General features: G+C 43.8%; 1 long non-coding RNA gene across 1 annotated transcript; it reads left to right on the plus strand.

Annotated features, from left to right (window-relative positions):
* Window positions 1–611: 611 nt before the first annotated feature.
* On the plus strand, window positions 612–11,694 carry LOC134477995 (uncharacterized). Its single transcript, XR_010050332.1, has 5 exons — window positions 612–961; window positions 1,821–1,923; window positions 2,968–3,263; window positions 8,793–9,002; window positions 11,293–11,694. It is a non-coding gene; the product is annotated as an uncharacterized LOC134477995 (long non-coding RNA).
* The last annotated feature ends 9,463 nt before the right edge of the window (window positions 11,695–21,157 follow it).

Consider the following 21,157-nt stretch of genomic DNA (forward strand, 5'->3'; position numbering starts at 1 on the left):
GCAATGTCCACTCTGTATGAGCCTCTAAATAAAAGTCCAAGACCTCCTAGGGTAAAAAGGTTTACATATCAGAGAATGAAGCAATGGCCTCCTAAAAGTGTTCAACTGCTACTCTGATTGTGTTATGCAGACTGGTCTTTCTGCATATCATTCTCCTTGCATATTGCACAGATGCTTTTCTCCCCACCTGGCTAGGCATGTAAAACAAAATTCCTCATGTAGTTCATGCCATCCTCACTGTGAGTCATTCTTGGACCACTGGTTTCTTCATGAGATAATACACTGTGGGAGAGACCTTACATCAAGGCCTTTGTCTGTGTATCCTCACTTGGATCAGACTTGGGATTCCTTGGCTGCCCAGAACTTAGACTCAGGCTTAGTGTCTTTACTCTCACCAAGAGTTGCATTGGAGGTGGTAGATGGGTGTTAACTTGCTGAGATTCCAATTAGGTTTCAGTGGAACCAAAATATATCTTTCCGGATTGTGAAGAGGAATGCAAAAGGAATTATAGTATTTGGATTATAATATATGATATTTGGATTACAGTATATGGCATTTGGATTATAATATATAATCTTTGTATTGCAATATAGCTCCTCTTTTTCTTCATCCTCATGAGCCCTGTACAGTGCCTGCACCCTGCTAAGTGCAGTAATCCAAGAAGGCAAGGGAGACTGGCAGCTCCATGGCTCAGCCACGCCCAGGAAGGCCCCCTTCTGTGTGGAGGCATGAGACTACCCAGGCAGAACAGAGAAGCAGCCTACAGGACACACAGGTACAGGCTAGAGGAAGGGGCTGCTGGCTCATACAATCTGCAGGTTTTCCACATGCAGGCCTGGAGGGAGCACCCTCTGTGTGGAGCAGTGCAAGCACCTACCTGTCTGTCGGTCCAACAGTGCTAACAGTGAGCCCCAAGGCCCCCAGACAAGCTGAGCTCCAGACACGTGGCACTGACAGATGGTAAGGAGCAAACAGCAGTGTCCATGGGAGGGAAAGAGGACATTTTAAACAAAGTGACCAAGGAGGCCCTGGCAGAAGGTGACATTGGGAGACACCCAGGTGGGCGAGGTTCAGTCACCAGAGATAAGGAGCCAGGTGGTATAACTCGGGTAGCAGTAGCCCAGAAGGTCAGGGCCATGGGACTGAGTGAGGTGACAGTAGAAGATCCAGGAGAGTGAGGGGTCCAAAGGCAGCATGGCCAAAAGAGCTTGCAGGGGAAGCAGGAGTAGGGGAACCGAGAGGTGCAAGGCATAGGAGGGACCAGTGGTGCCCCAGGCTTTACACATGCTCTGACTGCACATGGAGAGGGCTAGGGGAGCAGGGGAGGAGGGGACACCCCAGAGACAAAGGCTGAGATTCAGCTTGGGATATTGAAGAGCAGCTCCTTTGTTGAAGAATGGTAGAGGATTCAGAGATGGCCCTAAGGAGTTAGGTCTGAGAAGACAGAAGGATGACAATGGCGTTGACAATACTGGGCGTGGGTAGCCTGGGCAGTGGCAGCTGGGGCTGAGTGTGGTATGTTTGTGCATGGTGCTAGTCAGCCAACCACTGGGGGCTTGTGGCGGGGGCCAGAAGAAAGCATCTCAGCCAGGGCATGAGGGCTGGGACAGGTGATGGTGGGGGCAAAACTGCCGTGACAGACAAGAAGGGCCCGGGAACACCTATGCTACTCAGAGGGATAAGGGGACAACAAAAATTACAAAGGTCGAGCGTCCTTGGGGGGAACAATCCAAGTCCCAGACAGGTGCTTTCTGGATCTGAAGCTCTGCAGGGCTTGGGAGCAGCTCTCCATCTAATTTTCCTCTCACATCTCTGTTAGCTGAGGTCTGTGCTCCACCCTCTCTGCTTCACCTGCAACCTCCTCCAACCCTCAGGACAGACAGCCTCAGAGGTTCCAGGGTATTCAGAGCAGCAGGGGCAAGGTGAGGCTTGATGGAGGTGGATGGCTGTCCTGCCTGGTCTTGTGAGATGGGCTGGAGCTGTCCCCAGATGCACGAGTTCTTTGTAATTCTTTCTCCTGCACTCCTCCACACCCATCTCTGAGTGGGCTGCTTCAGGCTTTGTGTTTTTTTTAAACCATTTCAAAGTCTTGGAAAACAAGACAATGGTGCTCCTCACTCACCAGTTTTTCTACATATAGTAGCCCCTTCATGTCTGGGGTTCAAAACATGTGGATGCAACTCTAACCAGACTGTAAACATTTGGGGAAAAAGTGTGCCTGAACTGACTGTGACCAAATTTCTTTTCCTTTTTAGCCTCCTAAAATGCAGAATAACAACTACTTCCCTAGCATTTGCATTGGTTCAGGCATTATAATAATCTAGTGAGGATTGAAAGTGTATGGGGGCAGCACACAGTGCATCATTTTGTAGAAGGGAAGAGAGCATCTGCAGTCGGATAGTTTTGGCAGGATGGATGTGTGTGTACTGGAAGCAATCCTCCATGGACATAAACAGAGAAGTACACAGAAACTTTGAAGCAGGGGTGGAGAGGTAGTTCACGAGTAGAGCACTTGGCCAACAGTGCTCAAGACCCTAAATTTGATCTCCATCCCTGACCAAGTCATGTGGAAAAAAACCCCAAACCAACAGGGCATGGTGGCATACACCTGTGGCACTTAGGGAGGCTGAATAATTAGCTTTCCCACCTCTGTGTGTTATGGTTGATACACTGTGTCAGTTTAAGTTTAGAAGGTTACCTCAGAGACCCTGCAGGGAGCCAGCATATTTTTAAATATTCTGAGCCTGTGTAAGAGCAGGGCATGGAGAGGGTGTGAGTGCTACACCCAACCTAGAGTGGGGGTGGAGTATAGGGGAGGAAAAGAGTCTTGTTTCCTGGCTTTTACTCTGGCTGCTTTTGGTGACTGCTGCCTGGTGCCCTGCTACCCTCCTTGCCTTGGATTTAGGTGAGTATGGACAGAAACCTCCACAAACAGATAAATAAACCTTTCTTTCCTTCATTTCAAGGTGTTGGGTGTGTTTTGTCCCAGCAACAAGAAACATGTAACCAAGACACTGAGACACAGTACTGACCCCCACAGTTTAATGAAGGAAACATTTTATTGGGACCTCAGTTTCTGAGGACTTAGTCCAAGACTGGCTGGCTCACAAATAAAACCATCATGGCAAAGGGGTGCAACAGAGCAAAGGTGCTTGGTTCAAGTGACTGGGAAGCAGAGATGTGGAAAATCACAACAGAAGACAAGGCCGGGGCCACACACCCCTAGACCAACCCACCAGGATCTACCCAGATATACCCAGAGGTGAGTTCCTCCTTCTGGTAACACCTTCCAGGAGATCACCAAAGCAACCAAGTTCCCATTCTACCCTCAGTGTGACAGTAGCTGAGGTAGAGGATTGAAAGTTCATGGCCAGCCTTGCAATCTAGTGACTTCCTGAGACCCTGGGAATGAAGAATGCCTGACTGTGTGTTTTTGCTTAAGAAAGCTATTGGTTAATAGGTGTGAGATCATCGGTTTGAATCCCTGTGGATGTCTGGGGGCTACTGGATATTGGGGATTGCACAGAATGTTTGAAGGGTCTCTGAGATGAATTAGCACAGGAGTGGCATCAAAAGCATGTAGCGGCATGGGCTGGTGGTATCCCAATCTATAGGATTGATACGGGAGGGGGAAGAAGTTGTGTGGTATTGACAGCACAGGGTGGTGGAGTCAAAAAAGAGAAAGCCGTGAGAAGGGAGGAAGTGAAACAGAAGTTGAACTTTTGGAGGATATCTCTGCCTAATAGGGGTGCTGGTAAGTTTGAAATTGTAAGTAAATTATGGGTGAAGAAAGGTTTGGAATCAGGAGGGGATGGGTCCTGTTTGGATGGGTTGTTCAGGTTTTCCCTCAACACCTACAGCAGAGATTATGGATTGGATAGAGGAACCAAAGTCAGGAAGAATATTGTAACCAGCCCCTGTGTCAATAAGAAAAGGAGAGTGTCTTACCTAAGATATGCAGTGAAAGTTGGGGTTCTGAGAGATACCTTGATGGGTGCCATGGACCCATCAATACCTGTCAATCCTCTTCAGTGGTGAGACTGAGTAGAACAGCTAAGGAAGAGTCTAGTGTTGGTGGCGATGAGATCCCCTGTGAGGGTAGGGAGTTAGATGACTTACCTGTTCTCTGGAAGACAGGGCAGTTGTAGTTCCAGTGACCCTCCTGGTTGCAGAGGAGGCAAGGTCTTGGTGGTGGCCATGAGTTCTGGAAGGGCTCATGCCCAGCATCCTTCTTTCCTGTGCATGAAGCATGGTGTAGAGGTTGTTCTGGTGACACCATTTTGTTTTTATTTATCTTTCCCAGAAGCCTTGAGTGCTGCATCCAAAAGTGGGCATACAATATTAGTCTTCTCAAGATGATCTTGTTGTGGTTGCTCCTATCTATTATTGAAGACATGAAAGGTCAGATTGAGAAGATCTCTTTGCTGCCATTAGTGGGCCAAATTTTTTTTTTTTTTTTTTTGTAGTTTGGATGTCACGTGTAGGTTGATAATAAAAGGGGGTTAAAGGTTATTCCCTCAGCAGATTAGGGGTTAAAATTAGTGCATTTAGTTAGAGTAACTGTAAGATAAGAAAGAAATTCCACAGGGTTTTCCTCAGTGTGTTGAGTGTGGTTTTGATTATAAAATTATATAAGCTAGTTACTTTGTGAGAAATTTGGTTTAGGCCTACAATAATGAAGATGGTCATTCATATGTTGTGAGCCATGTTCTCCTTGGTAATCCCAATTGGGGTCTGCATTTGGTACTGCAGTGTCCCCAGCAGGATGGTTAAGATTAGTTTGGTGTCTATAGTCAGCCTCATTTGGGGCCCCTTTCCATAGTTGAGGTGTTTGTTTAAGGAGAAAGGGTAGCTGTAAGAACAATGTAGAGAACTTTATCATGTAAATCATAGGAATTAATCTCAGATTGGAGCTCTTTTATGTATTTGTGGGGATGTGTAGAGAAGGAGCCACGTCTATGGGAGATCTGGCACAGCTTGGACAGAGTAAAAGGGACTTGAACAAGGACTAGCCCTTTAGGGGTTTGAGGGGTGACAGTCAGCCAGAAGACAGTGGTGGTTGGAGAGAAGATGGCTGGAGGTGTGGGAGTTAGATTTGGTGTGGTTTTCCGTAGGAAAAATGGCAATGGAGGAGTAGGGGAGGAGAAAGTGGTGGAGGCAATGGACTGAAGAGATAGAATAAGTGTGTCTAGAGGAGAAAATGGTGATGGAGGACAGGAGGAAGAGGAGGAGGATGAAGTGGTGAGGATGCCAGAATGAGAAGGAGATGGGGTGGTGAGGCTGTTGGAGAGGTTTAGAGGGAGGAACCTGTGGGTGCAGTGAAAGGCAGGAGGCAAAGCAGAAATGACATCATCAATGGGATTGTTAGGATTATCAGGAGGGTTTAGTGGTGTAGGGTGAGTCAGAAGTGCTGGGGCCAACTCTCATGTCTGAATGAGAGGGATGCATCCTAAAAGCAACACAGGCTGGCAGGTAAGGTGTCTCCAACCACTTGCTGTTGTGAAAGCAAATGCTGTCTAGGTTGCAGAGAATGCTAAAATTGAAAGTGCACTGTTCTGGCCAGAAGCTGTTATTGTTCAGTTTATATTGTATCCAAGCTGTTGGGCAATAAGAGATTAGTCATTTTGGTTTAGAGTTCTCTCTGAGACCAAGCGTGTTTTTGTTCTTTAAAAGACAACTGAGTAGAGTGTGTTTTTGTGGGTGGGAAGGAGTATTTCCCATAGTGTTCAAATTAGAGGGGATCTGAAGGCCAAAGCCACTCACAACCCCTAAGGAGGGTTATCACCCTAGTTGGGGGTGTGACAGAGATGCCCCATTCACCCCTTCAGTTGTCATCCAGAGGATGGAGGGGTGTCCTGACAAGGGACCCACAATATTTAGAGAGAGGGAGAGTAAAAGGAGAGACTCACCTGTGGGGAGCAGATTGGATCAGTGTTGGACGGAGGCAGACAAACCCAAAGGCAGAGATGAGAGGAATAAGAAGGTTGGCTGATTGGCTGGGGAGAGCAAATTAGGGTAGCACCCAGAAGCTGCAGGCCTCAAATGATCTGAGTTATCACAACATAATGTTACCTCTTTTGCATAGCTGAGAGACATAAATAGAGATAAAATACCTTTATTGTTGGTGCAAAAGGACTGGTGGAAATTTCAAGGACACTCAAAAAGTCAGGGAGAGTATGGGATAGGAGTGGAAACTACATGAGTGGACATGTCACTATGTTGGGAAAGGACTTGAAGACCTTTGGTACAGTGGGTGGAGACTGAGTGGACAGTGCTGTGAGTGGTTTGGAGGACCTTCAGCACATGCACAGAAGGGTCACAGAAAATTTATTGTCTTGGGACCAAAAGATGAACACGGGAGTTAGTGTAAAGAGACTTGCTGTTGTTTTAGGTGTCAGTGCCGTGTTGGGCAGGTGGCATACTGAGCCTGGCAGACTCTCATATGAGCAGAACCTATCGCTGTCTTTACGTAAGATGTTATTCCTGGCTGAGTAGGTAACAGGATTTCGGTATAATTTTTGTAACTTCTTATGAGCTTACAATTATTTTAAAATACAATTTTAAAGATATTCATTACATCTTCATTTATTTTTGCAGTGCTGGTCATTCACACAGGGTCTGGTACATGCTAGGCAAGTGTTCTCCCAGTTAGCTATACACCCACAGCCCTGTGTTTCTGCTTTTTAAAATTCTAAAACATTTAAAATCTTGTGTGTGCCACCATAGTGCAGACAGTGTGCTATTGACAGTACTAGCGACACAGATGTCATACAACAGAATAGAAGACCCAGAAGAGCACACGCACACACACACACACACACACACACACACACACACACACACACACTCATAGATTGATTTTTAACAAAAGTGCAAAGGCAACCCAGTGGAAGAATGCTACTGGCTTCGACATGCGGGACTGGAGTAACTGGACACTGCAGCCTAAAAATGAACCACAGTCTAAAGGACACACCATATACAAAAGTGAAATAACAATACCAGTGCAGAAAGGTCTGTGCTCATCGTTACATCAACTGTAATACCATTTGCAGTAACTGTTTAAAAAGAGAAAGGAGCAACGTAGATGTGTATTGTTCAGAAAAGATGTGAGTAAATTATGGACTATTCATATGTGGTGCAAGGTTCTAACATTCAATATCTTGTTTAGAAATCAGAGGGTGTCTATTCAATAGAAATAAAAGATGGTTGCTTAAAATGCAAGTATGCATAATACAAGCACATTTAAAAATAAGGGATATAGTAAGGTGCATAAACATATTATTGAGGCATAGAATTATATTCCTCAGTAATACTTTACATAGATTTATCAACATATATTCTATATGGTTATTTCATGAGAGATCAGAATTAAGATAGATATCTAACTATAGATAACACATTTCTGTTGATGTAATATACACCTACACAGATACAAATCTATAGAATCTATAAACCTATATATTTACAACTATGTAGCTTTGTGTCTAAAAATACAGATAACCTATACATCTTAAATATTATAGGTAGATGATATGTAAGCTTAGCATATTATATCTGATAGATACATAGAAAAGCTATGACTATATATTAGATCTATACAGGATTCTATATTGACATCTATATATAAAACACTATAAAATGAAAGTCAGGGAAAGTGCTGTAGATGAGGATATGAACCCTAACGAATATTCCACATCAAGTGTGACTGACCATACATGCATGAGACCATGCCAATATTTTTCAGATTTAATATATCTGCATTGTTTATACTGTGAACTGCTATGATAAGATAGCATTGCTTCTATAACTTAGAAAACAACTATTTTGGTGAGAAGAAAAATAATTCTTTTAGTCTGAGCTTGAGAGCCAATGTGTTTTCCTGCTGAGTCCCCTGGCAGCTTTCCACTCCCCAGTATGCTCCCGGAGCAGCTGCCCACAGGCACGGGAGGCACCCCCACCCAAGCTTGGCTTCTGCAGCACTGACTGGAAGACCAAAGCCGCTAGGGCCACCAGATCCACCCAGGTGGAGGACACAGGGGTCTTCTCTAAAATCCTGCTCTTGGCATAAACTACCCCCTCCAGAGGAGGTTCTGCCTTCCACAAGCCATAGGATGCATTTTTCCAGCAAAGGTTTCTGTGGTCAAACTCATTTGAGAGAATGACTTACATCGGTGATGAACACATGCGGCAGCAGGCTGTTTGTCCCACTGAAAGGTCGAAAAGGTTCTCTCTTCCTGTCGTACACACTTCCTCCATACCCTTGATTTCTTGAGTGTGACCAGGATTTCAGTACAGCCAATGTTCTGGGAGGTCCCACTGAAAAAATAAAACCAACCTTCAAGATCACCCCAAATACCCCTGCCTTTGGAGGACAGAATTGGAGTTTGAACCCAGCACCTTTGTACTGAGCTCCATCTCCGGGCCTCTTTTAAATTCTTTCACTGTGAGATTGGGCCTCATTTAGTCACTGTGATGCTCAGGCTGGGCTCAAATGTGCTATCTCCCTGCCTCAGTCTCCCAGAGTGCTGGAAGTACAGGGGTGCAAACAGATAAAAAATATACCAGTTTAATTAAACAGAACATACTGCTCTGATAACCCTGAGGGAAAAGAAGGGACCTCTGGGAGGAGATGCATTGGAGGGATGAGAAAGAAAGTAGAATCAAGCCTAGCCCATGTCATCAAAGTGCCAAGGAGAGGAACAAAGAAAGTCAGGAAGTGAAGGGGAAGGAGAAAATACAGAGGACCTATGCTGTGGGCATGTTAACTGAAAATATCTTGTTCTCATTACAGCAAAACAGACTGAGGTGCAGAGATGAGCACAATGTGATCAGATGGCAGGGCCCACCCCAAGTGTTCTGAGGCTGGAGCCTCAGACTTTCCTGATCTCAACTGCCAGCCCCATTCGGGAGAGGATCTTGGTTTGGGATGTTTTAGTCTTGTTCCTGTCTGGACCATCTTCAGATTCCAAGGTGGTCAGCAAGCCCACAATGTGAGACCCAGGTAACTTCCCTGGGACTGTCCCATTCAAGGCACACAAGTCAGCTCGCTGAAGGACCTCAAGGGGGCACTGGCCTGTGTGCAAAAGGAGGTGGCAGAGTGGGAGGGTGGGGGAAGCACAGCGGAGCATCTGCTGGAACCAGGAGCAGGAAGGGAGAATTCTTAAGGGAAGCAGTGCTGAAGCTGACAGGAAAGTGTCTCAGTAGGACTCCGCTTGGAACTAAAAGGCTAAGCAGGTCTGCACCCCTTGCCACTTGTTAGCTAGGGGAGAGTAAGTGAAGTAACTGGTGGGAGTTTAGGAATCTGTGAAATAGGAGTTCTCACATCAACTCATGAGGATTCATTGTGGGGGTCAACAGCTGTTGGGTCATCCCAGCACTCGGGAGGCTGAAGCAGGAGGATCACTGCAAGTTTGAGACCAGCCTGGGCTACAAAGTAAGCTCAAGGCCAGCCTGAACTGCACAAGCAGACTCTGTCTCAAACTAAAAAACAAAACACAAAATAAAAACCCCTGAAAATAGAAATTCCATAAGATTCAACTATTCTTCTTCTAGGTATCCTCCCCCGAAAAACATATCATAACAGTGATACGTGCAGGCCTGAGGATTTAGCTCAGTGGTTTAAGCACTTGCCTGCTAAGCACAAGGCTGTCAATTAGATCCCCACTGCTAGAATAACAAATAAATAAATTAATGATATGTGCATACCCATGTGTACTGCGGCACGTTTCGTAATAGCTAATGTAGCTTCAGTGTGGGTGGCTTATGTTTCTTCTCTTCAAAATGTCCCTAAGAACAGCCTGGCTTCTTTGCTCAGCTCTCTGGCCATGGCGCTGGTGCTTATGGAATGTGTCCCAGGATGGGTCCATCACCTTTTGGCCAACATCAGCGCAGCTCAACAAACGATCGATGTCAGTGACATCTTGGTCTCTTGAGTCTGACTCAACACCATGGTGGGCATGCATTGCAGTGAGTCGGCAACAGACGGGCTGGTGGCCCCTTGAAGCCCCAGCTGGTTCAGGCACGTGCTCCCCTCACCTGTTATTTTTGGGGTGACTTCACTTTCTTGTGGTCCTGAGGGCAGGAGTAAAGGCTGAGTCAGGGGTGAGCAGTGTGTTGCAGACCTTATGAGCTATTGGGCCCATTGGAAGTGGTACACAAAGCTGTGGCCCCTCCCTCGCCATCTTCCAGGCCTGGGAGCGCAGGGCAGTGCCCCTTCCCTGTCCCTTGTGGTGCCCTGCCACTCTCTCTGCGGGTTCTGGCCCCATGAGCTTCCCATGGTCTTCCCACGGGCTTGTCTTATGGTGTTGCATTACTTCAGTGCTTATTTCTTGGAGAAACGGCTCTTTGTTTTTTCCCAGTTTGTCGTTGGGTTTTCTAGCCTCAAGAAATCTCCACTCCAAAATGACTTTTCTCTTGAGTGCTTCCTCCACTATCTGCTACCGTATTTCAGGTATTTCAGTTTGTCTCAGTGTGGGATGCTTTACTTGGACTTGTAAGAACCACTGTATGGGTGTGGTGATGGACACCTATGATCCCAGCACTCAGCAGGCTGAGGTAGGAGGATCACTGCACATACAAGACCAGTGTGGGCTACATAGTGAGTTCAAGGCCAGCCTGCAGTGCATAGTGAGACCTTGCATTAAAACACAATTAAAACAACAGCAAAGCCCAAAATGTGTAACTGTCATTGTAAATAAGAGAGGAAAAGAAAGTGCTCTGAAGGATATAACTATGTATATTTAAGCATATAAGATAGATAACCATATTACTGAGTTTTTGTTGGATCATTGAACAGAACTGTTTGCAGTCTCACTGTTTGAATGTCCACTTTATATGTTTTAATTTTGTAACTTGAACAACTATTTCTAAGATGACAATGTGTAATCTATTAACTAGTGATTTCCTACTGTTTATTTTTTTGAAATTCTGTATTACTTGTATCCTTTTTGTTTTCTTTTTCTTTTTCTCCTTGATAAAATTAAAAAAAAAAAAAAACAATAGCAAAGCCCAAAATCCAAAAACAGTGTAGCAGTGATTTAACACCCAATCTTTGGGGCTCTGCAGAGAGTTGAATCTTGTTCTCAAGGCAGAGACACATTATCCCTGGACTCAACCTATCGTATAGCATCTTTGAAAAAAGCAACCCCCAAATCCAACCACAATGTAATGAAACCCTGTAGTAAGTTAATTTTCTTTTTTCTTTCAGCTTTTTTTTTTTTTTTTTTTTTTTGGTCTGTTTGAGACAATGTCTTGCTATGTAATGCAGGCTGTCCTTGAACTTGCTTTTCTAGCCCCAGCTGGCCTTCAACTCATGGAGATTCTCCTGTCTCGGCCTCCCAAGTCTGGGATTACAGGTGTGCACCACCACAGCTGGCAACAATGAGTGAATTTAAAGATCAATCCAAAGCTATGAGGATGTATGCAGCTCAGTGCTCCATGAACTCAAGGGGACTGAGATGGAAGGGGAGAACATAAAAACAACTGAGATGTGCTATGTGCTGGTTCTGCCTGTGTGAAGCTCTGCCAGGCTCAGCAGGGAGCCTGGCCAATATGGCCCTGGACAGCGCCTCCCTTCAACGCTGACTGACTCCCACATTCTTCTTGCAAACCTGAAAATTGAACTCCCTGCTTCTCTTGCACAAGCCAACATCCCCAAGTCAGCTGTCTCAAAGTCTCTCTGCCCACCCCTTCAACTCCACCTGTCAAACTAAAGAAAAGCCCAGGGCTTCTCTGTTTGAGCTGAGGGGACGATGCACTCTCCTGCAGCCCTCCTGTACCTGCAATAAAGGCCTTTCCCCATTTTCTTTTCCTTTGCTCTTGTTTTGTGCAGTGAGAGGAAAAATCTATCATTTTTGGTGCCATAACTCAGACTGACAGGCAGGGTGGCTCCTGGGACAAGTCCCCGTTTGAGCCCCCCATCGATGAGCCCCCTCTCTGCTTTTTCTCTTCCCTGTTTTTCCTCTTTCTCTCATCTCTGCGGCTGCCATTGCTAGCCTCCATCCAATACCAAACCACCTCGTTCTCACAGGGCAGGCACCTCGTGCTTTGGGGTGCCTGTCTTGTAACTCATGGGCTCATGTCAGGATTTCCCCCACATCCTTCAGGACCCACACCCCTTTTTCCCTAAGTGACAACTGGCAGGTGCAGGTGTTGGAGTCTACAGAGTATTTCTCTCTCCCACAAGCCTGAGAAGGGTGATGACTCTAAGGGATTGTGGCTCAGTTTTTGGAGCCTCCATCCAGCTCACCTCTCATTTGGTCACAATGGGAAATACTTCTTCCCACTCCCCAAAACACACATTTCCTGCCAGACAGCTGGCCACAGTATTCATAATGGCCACCACTGGCCAGAGGGGGGCGACATACACTAGGCCACCCTCTGCAAACTGGATGACTTCTGCAATCACAGTGGCAAGCCCAAGTAGGGGCCTGTTTTGCTCTCAGGGAGTGTCCCTCCCTCCTTCAGCATATGGGGTGGCCCCAGCTCTTTGGCCTGCTCCACACCATCGACCTCTGCCATATCCCCAAGAAACTTCCTGCTTTTCTCTGTTGCCATCTTCTCCGCCCCTCGCCATCACCTTGTGTCTCCTCCTGCTCTGGCCATTTCCCCACCTGCCCATCACACCCCAACTCACTCCTCCAGCCTCCACTGCCTTCTGACCCCTCGCAGCCTCTGTGTCCCCTCCTGCTTGCCACCACCTGCCAGCTCTGCATGGCTGCTGCTATCTCCACCCCAGGCTGCTTCAAAGTGTCACTCAGCCAACCTCTCCCTCCTATCTGTGAGGTGACAGGTACTGAGGACTTGGTCCAGTTTACGTCCTTTTTTCTCTCTTTGCCTTTTCCCGTATCTCACAGCACTGAGGGCCTTAGCTACCAACCCGTGTCATTCTGTCAAAGAGCTTCATTTCAGGGTAAACTCCTATGACCTCCTAATAGCTGTCTTTGCTTTACTACTATCTTTTCTTTCACAGTTATAAAAAGGTGTGTTCCTTTTGTTTGTTATTTCAAGAGATCTCTGTTAATTGCTTGCAAAAAGGTTCTCACTAGTCTATTTACAATTGTACAACTTATAAATGTTATGAGAAATCAAATTGGCCAAATATATTTGAGTGCACACTGATTGTGCTTGTCTGTTAAACTGTGTATGTTCTGGACTGTGTATTTATCTCAGCAACATAATTGCCTGTCTGGCAAGCATATGGTCATGAGGTTATGAGTTCCAGCCCTGGTACTAAAAAACAAATACCTAAACAAAAAAATTGTGTATGTTTCTATGTCCTGTACAGATTGTCTATATTTATTTGTTTGTCATATCCATGAACAATTGTTTTTTACTTGTGTTCAACAATTATTTCCTTTCCCATATTTGGATCACTGGTTCAAAATATAATATGGGTTATATGTCTAAAACCCTGCTTCCACCTGAGTTGCCAGGTCATCAAAATGATGCTATAATTGGTTATACAAATTTGACAATACTGTCATTTATGTTTCATGATGCAACAGTCTCTCGTCGTTTAAAAATAGTATGCTAAATGTGGTGTCTGGATTTTTCATAAGTCGCTAAGAAATTGTTAAGATAATTAAAATCCTGTAGGATGGGGGGCATTATTGGATAGGACTTCAGTGGAGTTGATGATTCAGAAAGTGCCTACTTGGTAACATTTATCCAGTTCTTGTTCATTGATCAGAGGCTCCAATGACCTCCATCGCCTTATGGGAGACATCCCAACTAAAATTCAAAAACACATTGCTGTATCATGTTCACATTGGTCATTGTCAAAAGAAATCATACAATAATTTTTTTGATTTAAATATGCTCTGAGACAAAGTTCACATGAAATGATACATTGTTATTAACTTTATGGTGTATTAATATACTCATGCTTCCAGATAAACACACATGGGCACAACAGCATGACAGTTACAGTTCACAAAGCCACCCTGACTCAAGGTAGCAACAATCCCCTCTTCAAATCCCATGCAAAGCCCCTGAGCCCTTGAGAGAGGGCCATGCTGGTATTTCTTTGCCATCCCTCAAACAGAAGCCAGCTCCCCACGGGGCTCGGTAACCTGTCTTTCACAACACCTTATCCTATGGAAAAGTGCAGTGCAGTGGTCTTAGGGTCACTGTTAAGCTACTTCATTCAATTACTCTATTTTATCATAGCACGAAAGCAAGCACAGGTAACATGTGAACATAGTGGCATGGCATTGTTGTGGTCAAACTTCATATACTAAAACAACATATGAGCCAGGATAGCAGTCCCCGATACTGACGCGAAGAACAACTGAAGAACAAGACAATCTGAGTGTGGTGAAGCACACCTGTAACTGCAGCACGTGGGAGGCGGAGGCATGAGGATCCCTGTGAGTTCTAGGCTGGTTACACAAGGAGATCCCGTGCAACAGGAGTAGGGAGGGAAGGAGGGAGAGAGAGAGAGAGAGAGACAGAGAGGGAGAGAGAGCAAGAGAGAGAGAGACAGAAACAAAGAGGGAGAGTGAGAGACAGAGAGATAGAGGGAAAGAGAGAGACAGAGAGACAGAGAGGGAGAGAGCCAGAGAGACAGAGAGAGAGAGAGCTCTTGAAGCTTGAAATAACACCAGGAGAGGCTGCGCTGTTGGCTTACTTCTTGGAGGAGTGTTTTTTGTGGATGTGGTTATAAGCCTGACATTAGGTCTCAAGTGTATCCCAGGCCAGACTTGATCTTCATGGCTGAAGCAGTCACTAGGACTGCCGGCACCTCCCTAGTCTTGGGTGTCTGTTTTATGGAGCAAAGTTGACTGAGGTAGATCAAGTCATTTGTAGTAAATTCCCATTTCTTTTTCCTGACTCTGAAATGCATCATTCGCTTGCTGGGAGAAAACCCAAGGCCTCTGTGATGTGGGGTTGGGGCTATGGCTGCCTTTCCCAAGCAGAGGATTACATTCTGCTTGTGGAATGCACTTGACTTGATCTAAGGGGCCCCTGCCTTCTGCTGAGTGGCTGCTCCCTCAAATGGAGTCCTAGAGTGGGCGGCTGAACCCCAAACCCACACGGAACTATATGTCATAAAACAGTGAGCTGTGAGGTCCCTATTCAGCAACATGTCAGGCAAAGCCTACTTACTTCCTATCTCAGAGCTGGCTAACAGGCAAGTCAAAGACCACTAAGGTCCCAGATAAAGGCACACTTTTTCAGGTGGTTCACAGGTTGAAATTAACTAATACAGTGTCACGTGACTGTGGTAAGGCATTGCTAGAATGCCAGTTTTCTAGGGGACTGAGGCAGGAGGATCAAGTTTCAGCCCAGCCTAGGCAACTCAGCAACTTGATGAGACCCTATCTCCAAATAACAAATTAAAAAAAAAAAAAAAAGGGCTCAAGAGAGCTTAGCACCATGTCCCTGGGTTCAATGCCCAGTACTACAACAAACAAACAGTTCCTGTGTGGATTACTGGAACCGAAAAGCATTTTTCAAAATAATTTGCACTCGAAAAGTAAGTTACTTTATAACAATTGATATAGACAATAGCAGGTCAGGTGTGGTGCATGCCTATAGCGTTACTCCCCTCAGGAGGCTGAGGCAGGAGGACTGCAGAAAGTCCTAGGACAGCCTGGGCTACACAGTGAGTTCAAGAATGCCCTGAAGGACACAGTGAGACTCTACCTCAAAACAGTAACTGACAAAAAGAATAAAACTATGCATACATTATGATTGCTCAAAGAAAACAAGGTATAAATATTTCAAAGAAAAGCCCATTATTTGAGCTTAGGGAAATCTCTACTTGTTATTAATCTAAAGAACAGATTTCACGAGCTATTATCCAATGAGCACATCTTTTAAAGTTTCACTTTATTCCAATAAGAATACTGAAAACATCACACTGACCATAAATATGATCAATAGCTCCTAATTAATAAAGAGCTGCACTGGACATGGCAGTACATGCTTGTAATCCCAGTTGTTCAGGAGTGTTCCAAGCCTGAAGCCAGCCTTGGTAAGTTGGCAAGATCTTGTCTCCAAACAGAACTGAAAATGGGCATGGATGTCACTGTACATCAGCATTGCCAGGGTGTAGCCAGCATTATGTCTGTTCATGCACAGAAGTATATGTGAGGGGAGAAACACACACAGAGAGAACAGAAGACGGTTACTGATAACCCCACTACGAATTATACCAACTGGTGACACTCTGGAGACTTCTCTGCATCCTGACTGACAAATACAGAAATGCACACAAGTATTACAATTAAATGCTGGGACCTTGTGAATGTCCAAAACTGCTCCTGCTCCTCAAATATCAGACCAGGTATCATTTCTATGACTAAGACATTCCCTTTTTAAGAGTACACAGTCACTTTACTGTTATTTAAAATGACCGATTCTACATCAGAGTGTTAACTGAAGCTAAAAAGCAATTACAGATTAGGAGAGTTCCCCAAACATCGCAAATTCATTTCACTTGAAACTTGTTTAAATGACATATCAGAGACAACAATCCAAAAACTACAAGGTGCAAATCTTTGCTGGTCTTCAGCATGTGGCAATCCTCTTGTTTCAGCCTCCTGAGTGCTGAGATCAAAGGCACACATGGCAACACCTGGCCCAGTGGAATTCTTGTTAGATTGTGGTGAGATCCTTTTCAAGCTACAGAATAGTTTCCTTGAGTGCTGGATCTGCTGCCCAGTTGACTTTACATCCCAAAATGACGTTCCATAGTTTAAAATAAAAACAAAAAACAACTCAAAATTTAACAACTTTAAAATATAAGCACTTTAAAATTTTAACAAGATTTTTGTTAAATAATCCCTTCACTAACCCTATCTAACTTTTTTTAACATTTACTAGAAAAGTGCAGTAGCTTGTATTCACAGAAAAGAGTGATACACAATTTTTTTTTCTGTCCCAAGAATTCAATTCAGGACCTCATGCTAGCCAGGCAGGTGCTGTGACACTTGCCTGTATTCCCAGCGCGTGATACACTTTTGTCTTCATTTCTACTTAAAAGAGGCTTCAGCAGGGTAAAGGTATGTTTATGACGTTTGCAAATACCTCATCAATTTCCACAGACAGTTTTTGCTTCTTTCATCCCTGGGCCCAAGTGTGGAACCCATGGCCATCACACTGAGCTGCATCCTAGCCCTTTGTGTGGACAAACATGGGCCTCCACAGCCAGCTCAGTCAGCCTTCTTTCTCTATCTCTTTTTTTTTGTTTGTTTCTTTCTTTCCTTATCTGTCTTTCTATTTCTTTCTCTTTCCTTCTGTCTGTCTGTCTTTCTGTCTTTCCATTAATGTCTCAGGTGAAAATTTTCATGGCAACATACTAGAGTTTTCTTGGACAGACATCATGCTAATATTTCTCTCTTTGTGATGGGGTTGGGATCAACCCTATGTCCTTGGGCACAACTTGAGCTAAATTCCCAGTGACAGCAGTTACCTTCGTAGCAGGTCCGCTCTGCCCTCACACTTGGAGACTAAAGCTGTACACCAACCTGCCTCCAGAGCTATAGAAAATGTGCCAGTTCTAAATCCTAATGATTAAGCACGATGAAAAATGAGCCCCTAAAAGCTGTCTGTACATGAATATTATATATGTAAGTACAGCAAATATCAGTAGACAATTATGATTTTTGGAATGCTGGGACTGAATTCGGGGCTTCACCAATGCTAGGTAACTGCTCTCCAATGCAGCTACGTACTCAGTCCTTGTACTGAATTAGCTTATGACCACAGCCTAACATAAACTGTGGTAAGGTATTATTATCAGTGGTGTTTTTAAAAGGTCTTTATCCCTCCTTTCCTGATTTATACAAATGTTACCTGGAACACATGTTGAATAACTGTAGCAAGCTCCATCTCTGTCTGTCGGCTTTGTTGCATGGTCTTAATATTGTCTGAATTTTCCATACTGTCCAGCTCCTTTCTCAAGTTTTTTATTCTCGGTTTGTAGTTTTAGAAGCTTACTTTCCAAAGCATGTTTTAATTCTGTTAGGTTAAAATAAAACAATATATTATATATGAGAAGTCTATAAAAAAGATCTTGAAAAAGCAAGCAGCAGAATATTTCCTAATTATTTCAGACAGCAGAAAAATTTGAGTTAATAGCAGCTGGGTTGTACATTCTATTTTGATCTGAAAATGACTCTCCAGTACAAAGAACAGTACTTCTTGGCAGTGCAAGATCAAATCCAGGAGTGCCTTTGCACTTCCCTTCTTCATGCCTATGCCATCATTCTGTTTCATTTTTCTGCAGTACTGGGGACTTCACCTTGGGCCTTCAAAGGGGGCTACACTCTTAGCACTGTTGTATTTGGAGACAGGGTCTTGCCAAATTGCCTAGGGTGGGTTTGAAGCAGGGCTCCTTCTGCCTCAGCTGGGATTACAGGTGTGTGCCACCGCAGCTGGCTCCAGCTTAATTTGTTCATTTTGAGACAGGCTCTGGCTACATTGCTGAAACAGGCCTCAAACTTTTTGATCTTCCACCTCTACCTCCTAAACAGCTTGGATTAAAGGCATATGCCACTAATCCCACTTATAATATTTTAATTCCCTCAGGACATTTATGATCAGGACATTTATGTGTGATCATGACAGTTTTCTACAAGTGCTGCAAAACAGAACTTGCTCTAAGTTATCAGAAGAACAGGTAGGAAATATACATAAAAACAAGCTCCTGCCTGCTTTATTATAAATGGGGCAGCTAACCTGAATTTTAATGACAATACTGACAAATACTTTCAACCATTTTTAAGAGAATTTAAAAAACCCAGAAAAAATACAGAACTTCAAAACAAGATAGGAAATTAACAATGTTTATTATATTGTATATTGTGGTCTTCAAAATAGTTGCTGTGATTACCAAACGCAGAACTACTCAAATATAAGCAGTTAATGTTCCTTTTGATGCACTATGAGCATTAGTAGTAGAACTGTCTTAGGTATCTGTGTGTGTCTACATATATATATAACTTTTTCCTTGCTTCTTTTCTCCTTTTCCCTGTCCCTTTTCTTTCCTCTTTGGCAGTTTCATTCTCTTTCAGAATATGTATTTTACCTTTTGGATCTTATTTACTCTTTCAGTTTCTTACACTAGGGAGACAACACGCTATTTACCCATATTGGTCTGTTTTATTTCACTTGTAAGCATAAACTCTAGTTGCATCATTTACCTATAAAAGCCTTGCATTGATCCACCTTTATAGCTAAGGAATACTATCTTGCATTACAATGCTGTACCCTAGGGCCAGGTATTTAGCTCAGCAGCACAATTGCCTGCTTGGCAAACATGAGGTCGTGAGCTCGATCCTCACTATGAAAAAAAAATAGAAAATATATTACATCGTTTTTATCCTTTTTGCAGTTGATGGGCATTTGAGTAGTTTCAAAGATCTATTACAAATTGTGCTGCTATAACATGGATGAACATATATCATTGTGGTATGGTGTTTTCAACTCTTCTGGGAAAACACCCAGAAAGGCAATAACTTGGTTGAATGGGACCTCTAGTCCTAGTTTTTGGAGGAGCCACCACACTGATTTCCACAGTGCTTGCACCTGTCTCCATGCCTACGAAGGCTGGCAAAGGATATTTTGCTTCACAACCCCGTCAGTATTGATTATTCAATGATTTTTAATGACAGCCATTGTTTCTGGGGAAAGGCAGAATCCCAGGGCCTGATGTTTTTCAGTTCTTTATATGTTTCAGATACAAGTCCTTTGTCTGAGGAACAATTGGCTAGTTTTTCCCAATATGTGAGTTTTCTTTTCACTCTGTGGGTGACTTATTTTGCTTTGAATAAAAAACTTTGTAATAAGATGAAATCCCAGTTGTTGATCCTTGAAGTACTTCCTATGTAGTTTTGCACCAGAGGAGTTCCGATCCTGGCTCCACTGTATTTGGTTGAGCTTACCAGTTGGCTAGGACTAAATAGCTAGTCCCAGTCACCCAAATACCTAATTTCAGTATAGTTCAAATTTTAATCTGGAGCCAAATGAGTAAAACAAGCTTCTGTGATTTCCTGAAATGCAGAGTCCTTTTAAAGCCTCATGGATTGCTGCAAGGTCAGAAAGAATGGCCACTTTGGTTTAGCAGGGGCCTCATCGTATTCTCTCACTGATTGGCATTGCTTGGTTTCAGCCAATTTGCTTGGCAGTTTCCAAATCTGTGAGCATCTTAGAAACATATTACTGAACCCAAATACTGGCTGTCTGATTTAGTACGTATTTCTCTTAACTCGTTGTTCCTGATAACTGCTGCCTCTGCTTCAATTTGGAGAGAACTCAAAAGTTCAGAGATCACAAGAACTATTCTGATTCAGTATGTATATCTGTAGAGAACAGCACAAGCTTTCTAAGTTTTCAGAACTTCTCCAAGCAGCATGTGTTCTAAAATTAGTCTGATACCATTCTTACACAAGCAAAGCACATAAGCAAGTTCACAGAAAAAGTACAATCTTAAGATATTAAAAGATATTTAACCTGCATTACTCTAAGAGAAATTTAAACTATACCTTAATACTTTTCATCTGTTACAACTCAGGGGAAACTATCTGTTGTGCTAACTTGGGCGGCTCTGATATATGTGACACTGGGTCAGCAGTTCTGTGTTAGCAGAATGGAAAAGCAAGGTGTGTTGGCCTTAGAAATAATAGCTCTTTGGGCCGGGGATTTAGCTCAGCAGTGTAAGCACCTGCCTGACAAGCACATAGGTCCTGAGTTTGATCCCTGGTATCAACGGAAAAGAAAGAAAGAAAAAAAGAATGGCTGTTTGCCAGGGTGCTGCTAAAGACATAAACTTGAGACAACTGGTCATTTTGCAGGCCAGATGTATGAGGAACTGGTGGCAGCCAAAATGTCAGTGTTTGCAGACTTGCCCAGTTGATAGCTTCTAGAGCCCAAAAGGTGAACAATGAGCATTCTTTCAGGTATCACTCTTATTTTAAGGCTATTGTAAGTTCACATCGAGTTGTAAGAAATAGAAACTGCCGGATCCTTTTGCATGTGGCATACACAAGTGGTGACATTTTCAACAACTACAGCATAATACCATAATCAGGATATTGGCACTGGGACAATCAAAAGACAGAAGCCTTCTGTCACTAAAATATTCCTCCTGAAGTCTTTTTAAATGATTGTTTAATTGATGGATTGAGGTACTGTGCATTGAACTAAGGG

The sequence above is a fragment of the Cavia porcellus genome, unplaced genomic scaffold (assembly GCF_034190915.1).
Source record: "Cavia porcellus strain 051 isolate PalLab524CR breed Dunkin Hartley unplaced genomic scaffold, mCavPor4.1 scaffold_11, whole genome shotgun sequence".
Classification (NCBI taxonomy): Eukaryota; Metazoa; Chordata; class Mammalia; order Rodentia; family Caviidae; genus Cavia; species Cavia porcellus.